Source organism: Pezoporus flaviventris, unplaced genomic scaffold (genome assembly GCF_033815535.1).
Source record: "Pezoporus flaviventris isolate CSIRO_AGI_PZ_B2104156 unplaced genomic scaffold, CSIRO_AGI_Pfla_v1 ptg000196l, whole genome shotgun sequence".
NCBI classification, from domain to species: domain Eukaryota; kingdom Metazoa; phylum Chordata; class Aves; order Psittaciformes; family Psittacidae; genus Pezoporus; species Pezoporus flaviventris.
The window spans coordinates 67,501-77,500 of record NW_026892744.1 but is presented as its reverse complement, the minus strand read 5'-3'; positions in this window follow the sequence as shown (position 1 = coordinate 77,500).

Sequence of the window (10,000 nt, the reverse complement as noted above, 5' to 3'; positions counted from 1 at the left end):
CTCGCGGGGCCACGCGGCCGTCACACAGCCCGGTTCGGTAACAAGTCCGTGGAACCTCCCCCCGCGTCGAGCAGAGAGCACCAAGGACGCGACCGACACGGCGAGGCACGCACCCCGCCGCCGACACGGTCGCGGCTCCTTCTCGCTCGGGGTGGGGGGGAGGAAGGCGGAGGACGACACCTCGCACGCCACGGGAAGCGAGCTGGAAAGGAGACCGCCCAGCCTGAACACCGGACACCGCCCGCGGCCCGCACGAGGACGGGGAGCGCAGACGAGACCGGCCCGCCGGGGGCCCTCTCCGACGCGACCCGAAAGGCCTCATCGATCGGTCGGGGGAAGGACAGGAAAGGCGAGACAAGATGCCCGTAAAAGGCCTCCCACGGTAGGCCAGAACGCTGGTCCGGAGACAGCAGGGCAGCCCGAGCCCAATCCGTGGGGACCCTACTCGGGGCCGGGTGCTCAAAAGGACGACGAGAGCTCCCGCGAGCCACTCTTAATCCCCAGCCATCGTGGTTTTGCTTTCCCGCTCCGCGGGCTCCAGCTTTAACGCCGGCAAAAGAACGAGAAAAGGGCGAAAAGGAGAGCGAAGAGACAGAAGGGAAAAGAAGTGGGGGGGGGGGAAGGGGAAGAGGTGCCGCCACCTCGTCACAACCACCGGGCCCATAGGCAATTGCAAGCAAGAGCCAGAACGCTGCTAAGGCATCTCTGCGCCGGGACGTACCGACGGGCTCGCCGCCCGTGCCATCATCGGAGGAGCCCTCGCTCAAACTTCACCGACCGGGCGGGGAGAAAAGTCGACCTGGGGATCGAGTCCCGCCACGGTCTTCTTCCAGCGTTCGAGTGCCGGCCTCCGCCGCCGTTTTTTTTTTGCCCTCACCCCGCGGGAGGGACGAACGAGCCACCTCGGGAAGCGCCGCTCGCTAGCGCTGCTGCGGAGACGAGCCACTACTCGCTCCCATAAAACGGATAGAAACGACTCCTCCCGCGCCGCCACGCAACACCAGAATCTAGGCTCACCCAAGTGGCGAGCAACCGACGAGTAATATTACGAGGATGCAAATGAAGGCATAAAGAGAGGGCCACCCACTCCGCCGGCTCCGGAAGCGGCGCGCCTGACAAGTCCGTTGCAGCACCTCGGAAACGCCACTGTGTCTGAAAAGAGGCGAAAATCACCCCAGCGGCGGCGCGAGTTACTCGCCAGATACTCGCGAGGTACTCGCGAGGTACGCCCGAGGTACTCTCGAGGTACGTGAGAGGTACGCGAGAAGTACGCGAGAGGTACGCGAGTACGCGAGAGGTACGCGCGAGGTACGCCCGAGGTACTCGCCAGGTACGCGAGAGGTACGGGCGAGGTACTCCCGAGGTACGCCCGAGGTACGCGCGAAGTAAGTAGGCGAGAGGTACGCCCGAGGTACGCCCGAGGTACTCCCGAGGTATGCGCGAGGTACGCCCGAGGTACGCTCCAGGTACACGCGAAGTAGGAGCGGGGTACTCCCGAGGTACGCCCGAGGTACTCCCGAGGTACCCGCGACGTACGCGCGAAGTAGGCGAGAGGTACGCGCGAGGTACTCCCGAGGTGCGCCCAAGGTACGCGCGAGGTATTCCCGAGGTACGCCCGAGGTACGCGCGAAGTAGGCGAGAGGTACTCGCGAGGTGCTCCCGATGTACTCCCGAGGTGCGCGCGAGGTACTCGGCTCTCCCGTTACCGGCGGTGGCAGCACTGGGCGAGCCGCAGCCGCTGGGTCTGTCGAGGTACCGCCGCCCCCTGTCGCGCCCCGTCCCGTCCCCGGGCCCCGCTCCGCTCGGGGCCGGCCGGCGGACGCCGCCGCCGTCACACGCGGGTGCCCCGTGCAGCGCGGAGCAGCGGGGCCGCGGCCGCTCTCCCCCCACTCCGCAGCCGCCCGGCAGCCGCCACCCCCGAGCTCCTGATCTGAGTTGATGTCCTTTACAGGACGTAATAGCTACTTCTTCAGGTAGCTGAACAGCTTCCAGTAATTGTAGAATTTCTGTAGCATGTTTAATCTGTTTCCTTTGTGTGTTCAAAAGTCCTCCTTTCTTCCAGGGATCAGCATGTGCATGTACCACACCAAATGCGTATTTAGGATCAGTCCAAATATTCTTCCTTTTATCTTTAGCCAGTTCCAGGGCTCTCGTTAACGCTATTATTTCTGCCTTCTGGGCAGAGATATTCGCAGGTAAAGGTTTAGCTTCTATTACCTGTGAAGTGGTGGTAATGGCATATCCTGCCTTTCCTTTACCATTTCTCATGAAGCTACTACCATCAGTAAACCGAGAATCAGCATCTTCCAGAAGTTTTTCTTTTAAGTCAGGTTCTTTCCAGTGTGCCAAAATGCACCCGAAGGACTCTTTCTCAAGATCTCTTCACTCTGCTGATTTTCCATCCTCGGTCTCACACACGCAGACGCAGACAGACGCAGGAACGGGATCCCACAGACAAACTGTTACATTAATTGCAACAATTTATTCTAGTTCAGAGCTCCATTTTTAGGCCATTTTCCCTGATCTTCCAAAGTATACAATGTTTCTTCACTTTGCTGATTTTCCATCATCGGTCTCAGGCACACAGACACAGACAGACACAGGAACAGGATCCCACAGACAAACTGTTACATTAACTGCAACAATGTATTCTAGTTCAGAGTTCCATTTTCCCTGATCTTCCAAAGTATACAATGTTTCTCCACTCTGCTGATTTTCCATCCTCGGTCTCAGGCACACAGACACAGACAGACACAGGAACGGGATCCCGCAGACAAACTGTTACATTAATTGCAACAAGGTATTCCAGTCCGGTCCTTCTTTCCAGTGTGCCAAAATGCACCCGAAGGACTCTTTGTCAAGATCTCTTCACTCTGCTGATTTTCCATCCTCGGTCTCACACACGCAGACGCAGACAGACGCAGGAACGGGATCCCACAGACAAACTGTTACATTAATTGCAACAATGTATTCTAGTTCAGAGTTCCATTTTCCCTGATCTTCCAAAGTATACAATATTTCTCCACTCTGCTGATTTTCCATCATCGGTCTCAGGCACACAGACACAGACAGACACAGGAACGGGATCCCGCAGACAAACTGTTACATTAATTGCAACAATTTATTCTAGTTCAGAGCTCCATTTTTAGGCCATTTTCCCTGATCTTCCAAAGTATACAATGTTTCTTCACTTTGCTGATTTTCCATCATCGGTCTCAGGCACACAGACACAGACAGACACAGGAACAGGATCCCACAGACAAACTGTTACATTAATTGCAACAATGTATTCTAGTTCAGAGCTCCATTTTTAGGCCATTTTCCCTGATCTTCCAAAGTATACAATGTTTCTCCACTCTGCTGATTTTCCATCCTCGGTCTCAGGCACACAGACACAGACAGACACAGGAACGGGATCCCGCAGACAAACTGTTACATTAATTGCAACAAGGTATTCCAGTCCGGTCCTTCTTTCCAGTGTGCCAAAATGCACCCGAAGGACTCTTTGTCAAGATCTCTTCACTCTGCTGATTTTCCATCCTCGGTCTCACACACGCAGACGCAGACAGACGCAGGAACGGGATCCCACAGACAAACTGTTACATTAATTGCAACAATGTATTCTAGTTCAGAGTTCCATTTTCCCTGATCTTCCAAAGTATACAATATTTCTCCACTCTGCTGATTTTCCATCCTCGGTCTCAGGCACACAGACACAGACAGACACAGGAACGGGATCCCGCAGACAAACTGTTACATTAATTGCAACAAGGTATTCTAGTTCAGAGTTCCATTTTTAGGCCATTTTCCCTGATCTTCCAAAGTATACAATGTTTCTCCACTCTGCTGATTTTCCATCCTCGGTCTCAGGCACACAGACACAGACAGACACAGGAACGGGATCCCGCAGACAAACTGTTACATTAATTGCAACAAGGTATTCCAGTCCGGTCCTTCTTTCCAGTGTGCCAAAATGCACCCGAAGGACTCTTTGTCAAGATCTCTTCACTCTGCTGATTTTCCATCCTCGGTCTCACACACGCAGACGCAGACAGACGCAGGAACGGGATCCCACAGACAAACTGTTACATTAATTGCAACAATGTATTCTAGTTCAGAGTTCCATTTTCCCTGATCTTCCAAAGTATACAATATTTCTCCACTCTGCTGATTTTCCATCCTCGGTCTCAGGCACACAGACACAGACAGACACAGGAACGGGATCCCGCAGACAAACTGCTACATTAATTGCAACAAGGTATTCCAGTCCGGTCCTTCTTTCCAGTGTGCCAAAATGCACCCGAAGGACTCTTTCTCAAGATCTCTTCACTCTGCTGATTTTCCATCCTCGGTCTCAGGCACACAGACACAGGAACAGGATCCCACAGACAAACTGTTACATTAATTGCAACAATGTATTCTAGTTCAGAGCTCCATTTTTAGGCCATTTCCCCTGATCTTCCAAAGTATACAATGTTTCTTCACTCTGCTGATTTTCCATCCTCGGTCTCAGGCACACAGACACAGACAGACACAGGAACGGGATCCCGCAGACAAACTGCTACATTAATTGCAACAAGGTATTCCAGTCCGGTCCTTCTTTCCCGTGTGCCAAAATGCACCCGAAGGACTCTTTCTCAAGATCTCTTCACTCTGCTGATTTTCCATCCTCGGTCTCAGGCACACAGACACAGGAACAGGATCCCACAGACAAACTGTTACATTAATTGCAACAATGTATGCTAGTTCAGAGCTCCATTTTTAGGCCATTTCCCCTGATCTTCCAAAGTATACAATGTTTCTACATTCTGCTGATTTTCCATCATCGGTCTCAGGCACACAGACACAGACAGACACAGGAACGGGATCCCGCAGGCAAACTGTTACATTAATTGCAACAAGGTATTCTAGTCCGGTCCTTCTTTCCAGTGCGCCAAAATGCACCCGAAGGACTCTTTGTCAAGATCTTTTCACTCTGCTGATTTTCCATCCTCGGTCTCACACACGCAGACGCAGACAGACGCAGGAACGGGATCCTACAGACAAACTGTTACATTAATTGCAACAATTTATTCTAGTTCAGAGCTTCATTTGTAGGCCATTTTCCCTGATCTTCCAAAGTATACAATGTTTCTTCACTCTGCTGATTTTCCATCATCGGCCTCAGGCACACAGACACAGACAGACACAGGAACCGGATCCCGCAGACAAACTGTTACATTAATTGCAACAATGTATTCTAGTTCAGAGTTCCATTTTCCCTGATCTTCCAAAGTATACAATATTTCTCCACTCTGCTGATTTTCCATCCTCGGTCTCAGGCACACAGACGCAGACAGACGCAGGAACGGGATCCCACAGACAAACTGTTACATTAATTGCAACAATTTATTCTAGTTCAGAGCTCCATTTTTAGGCCATTTTCCCTGATCTTCCAAAGTATACAATGTTTCTCCACTCTGCTGATTTTCCATCATCGGTCTCAGGCACACAGACACAGACAGGCACAGGAACGGGATCCCGCAGACAAACTGTTACATTAATTGCAACAAGGTATTTTAGTCCGGTCCTTCTTTCCAGTGCGCCAAAATGCACCCGAAGGACTCTTTGTCAAGATCTTTTCACTCTGCTGATTTTCCATCATCGGTCTCAGGCACACAGACACAGACAGACACAGGAACGGGATCCCACAGACAAACTGTTACATTAATTGCAACAATTTATTCTAGTTCAGAGCTCCATTTGTAGGCCATTTCCCCTGATCTTCCAAAGTATACAATGTTTCTTCACTCTGCTGATTTTCCATCCTCGGTCTCAGGCACACAGACACAGACAGACACAGGAACGGGATCCCGCAGACAAACTGTTACATTAATTGCAACAAGGTATTTTAGTCCGGTCCTTCTTTCCAGTGCGCCAAAATGCACCCGAAGGACTCTTTGTCAAGATCTTTTCACTCTGCTGATTTTCCATCCTCGGTCTCACACACGCAGACGCAGACAGACGCAGGAACGGCATCCCAGAGACAAACTGTTACATTAATTGCAACAATGTATTCTAATTCAGAGCTCCATTTTTAGGCCATTTCCCCTGATCTTCCAAAGTATACAATGTTTCTTCACTCTGCTGATTTTCCATCCTCGGTCTCAGGCACACAGACACAGACAGACACAGGAACGGGATCCCGCAGACAAACTGTTACATTAATTGCAACAAGGTATTCCAGTCCGGTCCTTCTTTCCAGTGTGCCAAAATGCACCCGAAGGACTCTTTCTCAAGATCTCTTCACTCTGCTGATTTTCCATCCTCGGTCTCACACACAGAGACACACGAACGGGATCCCACATTAAAATCCAAAACCTTTCCTACAAGACGCCCACTGCGTCTCCCAGGACGCAAACCACTCCGGGGACACACTTGCCAACAAAGTTTTCAAGCTGACAAGCAGGTATTCTTGATTGCGGCGCCGGGAGATACGGGCTCCTCGTAACGTGTGTCTCTCAATTGCCACGCAAGCCGTCCTTTTCTAGCCACTGGGCATACATACCTATTCACGAGGCTACGTATGGGTGACATGATTTTCCAGGAGGTTCCCCGCCTGCGTGCAGAATTGTGGTGGTGGTGGTGGTCTCTGAGGATCGTTTACTTCTTCCAACGATCTTCATCACTTCTTTCAGCCTTTGAAGCACGCGCAGTAGATGCTCACATCAGTTTAATTGGCTCGTTAGCACCAGAGAGAGACATAATAATCCTCCTATCCTCCTACTTATCAGGTAGTTGAACTGTAGCCCACCCTGGACACCTGCGGTTCCCAGATACTCCTTATCCCCGTGTCCTGTTCTTCTAAACTTTTACTTACAACTATGTCAACTGCAACGATTTCTCTTGTGAGAATTCTGTTCTCTAAGCTGTAGTCTATTTTTTTTCTCTCTGCGTCATGCACCTCAGTGATTTTCCGTTGCTGCCATCAAACTTAACATGACCTGAAACTGATTCTAAAGGTTTCTGTATTCCATCGTGGGATTTTGCGCCCCCTTGTCTCAGGACCGGGCGGGCAGAGGCGGCGGCCCAGGTCCCGGCGCTCGCCAGACTTTTTTGTTCCGTGGGGGCTTGGGGATTTCGTTGTTTCTTTGGTTTCGCGTGTCCGTCTGCCGACACACAGCCCACCACCCCCTCCCGCCGCGAAAAACACGTCTCTGGCTGGCGGGGGACGGGACGGGACGGGACGGGACGGGACGGGACGGGACGGACGGACACTGGCACTGCACCAGCTACTGAGAAAATAGGCTGCGACTGCTGAACCCAGGACGCGCTGAAATACAGCAGCCGAGGCACCCGGGGGTTCTGCAGATGCCGCGGCGCCCACCACCTCCTCCCCCCACCCCGCTCCGAGGCGCCTCCCCCAGCCTCCTCCCTCCGCAACGGGCTGGGAAGAGATTGCAAAGACGTTCTTCTGGTTGTGGTTTTGGGGAAATGTGTCTGAAACTTCGGAGAAGAGATGAAGATAGCGTGGTTGAGGGTAGAAGGGAGGATTATGTTGCTCTTGGTGACCATCCAAACAGGGTACCCCACTAGTGATGTTCTCGTGTGTGAGGACGGAGGCACGGACCCAGACGTAGAGTGCAAGCTGGATCATCGTTTATTGAACAGATGACACGATATTTATATGCTTCCAAGCAATTAGCCAAGCACTTCTGTGTTTGCCTTGCGATTACATCAGGTGAAAGGTCTACCAGATTTTCCTATCGACATCCTTTCCGGTTCCGCCGTCCTTGTTCCTTGCCAGTTCCAACATCTTCCAAATACCAGTCAGGGACAGGTCACTCTTAATTACCTACTCTAGTTCCCGTGGTCACTCTAATTGCCAGTCTTTGATACATTCCAACACCACCACCCCCACCCCCCCACACCCCCCCCACACCCCCCCAGTTTCTCTTGTTTAGGTAAGGAGGAGGATGTGCTGCAGAGCAGGGCTTGCCTCTGCAGCACGGGAGTGAGAGGACAAGGCAGGTCCCTCGTTCCGGGGCTGGCTGCAGGGTGTGAACGTGGGTGTGCAGCCAGGGGTGCCCAGCGGTGTCCTGGCGAGCAGGGTCCCTGCAGTCCAGGGGCCGTGTGCCGGGGCAGGGACTCCTCCACCTGCCAGGGTCGGTCAGCGCTCAGCCTGCCTGGGAGCTCCCCAAGGTGCTCGAGGAAGCTGAGGGGGAAGCAAAACCCCTGGCCGGCAAGGAAAAGCCGCCTTGCCTCTAGGACTACCGAGAGGGAGCAGAGTCGGGCAGAGAGCAGGAGCTCCCGGCAGGGACAGCTCCAAGAAACAGAGACACGGGCCACCCCGTCCCCACTACCGGGCCCTAGGCAAGCCCAAGCGAGAGACAGACGCCGGCCGCTAAGGCATCTCTGCGCCGGGACGTACCGAGACAGAAACGCAGTCGGTAACAGAAAGTGTCCGCGCTCAAGTAAATGCTCAGATTACCGCAGGGGCGGTGGCCGGGAGGACCGAACATCGCGTTCCCCTTACAAGCTCCCGCGCTCGAGCGTGGGATACACTGTAACACACTAGCCGACGCACCTGCGGGTCTGCCGATGCCGCGCTGCACCGCGCCGCGCCGCGCCGCCCCGCCCCGCCCGCTCTTCGCGGAGCAACCCCCCCCCCGCCCCCCGCCCCCGCCCCCCCGCCTCCTCCCCCCCTGTGAGATCTATAGGAACGGATCGTGTCAGCGACTTAGGAGTCCTCGTCATCGTTGCGCTTTGGGTGGAATCCGAAATCCTTGAAATCGTCGCCTCGTGTGTAGAACGTAGAAGAAGGATTAGATTTTCCTGTCAGTACAACGATGAAAAAGAAGAAACAAAGGAATAATCCTTCTTAATCAAAACGCTTTGTTACTTTAAGGGGTACTTCGTTTAACTACTTGAATGTCTAAAACGTTTTGCTAATTAAAGGGGTACTTTGTTTAAGCGCTTGAATGCCTTAAGGGGGTTAGGTAATCGAGAGATCCATCCTGTCACAGGATGAGGTGAAACTTGTGTATTAACTGTATAAGAAATGGAATTTAGGGGGACTAAGATGGTGGTTAAGCTTGTGATAGACATCCCCCGTTACTGCATTACCAAGGAATTCAATAACTCTTTTAAGAAGTTTCTTCACCCGAAGACAAGACCCCAGCAACAGGAGGAGAACAATGAAAAGGACCCACGTCGATATTCGGGTGAAGGAGACGACAGGATTGGCTGAAACCCAAGACCGAGGAGTATAAGAGACTGTACCCCCCAGAAATGTCGGTGTGCGTCTTGGGAGGAGCGGAGACCCCCCGGCGTACCCAGCGCTGCTTGCTTATTGCCTCTCGGTATTAATCAATTGTAATTAAAAATTAATTAAATCAGATCATGGTCAAGGCGAAATTTTTATAACACCACCCCCCCCCCCCCAGCGGCGCATACATAACAGACGCAGAGAGAGAGAGAGAGCGAGCCCAGTGCACGCCCCTCCCCTCCTCCCCTCCCGCTCCCCCTCCCCCTCCCTTCGCGCTGCCGTTCCGGACCCGCCGCGCCTTGGGTGCGGCCCCAGTCCCCAGACAGCGGCACCGCCCAGGAGCAGGTGGGCGGAGGGAGGGGCAGCGTTCGGCAGCCTGACGCTCTGCGACTGCGCCCTCGCCCCCCCCTTCGCCCCCCCCCGACCCCCCTCCGGCTCGCCAAGCGGGTCCCCGTCAGCGAAGAAAACACGGGCTGCTCCCGCCGGGCGGGCAGTCTCGCGCTCAGTTCGCCGGGGGCCGGTAAGGAGGCAGGCAGGCAGGCAGGCAGGCAGGCAGGCGAGGGAGCGAGCGAGCAAGAAAGCAAACAAGCAAGCAAGCAGGAGACAGTGGTCGGTGAGCAGGCGGGGAGCCTAGCGCACGCAGAGGTGGGCTGTGGGGGGGGGGGGGGGGGGGGTGCGCGCGTGTGCGCGTGTGTGAGTCGGGTGTGCGTGTTCGCGTGCGGTATTTTTTTTTTTTTTTTTTCCGGAGTTCTC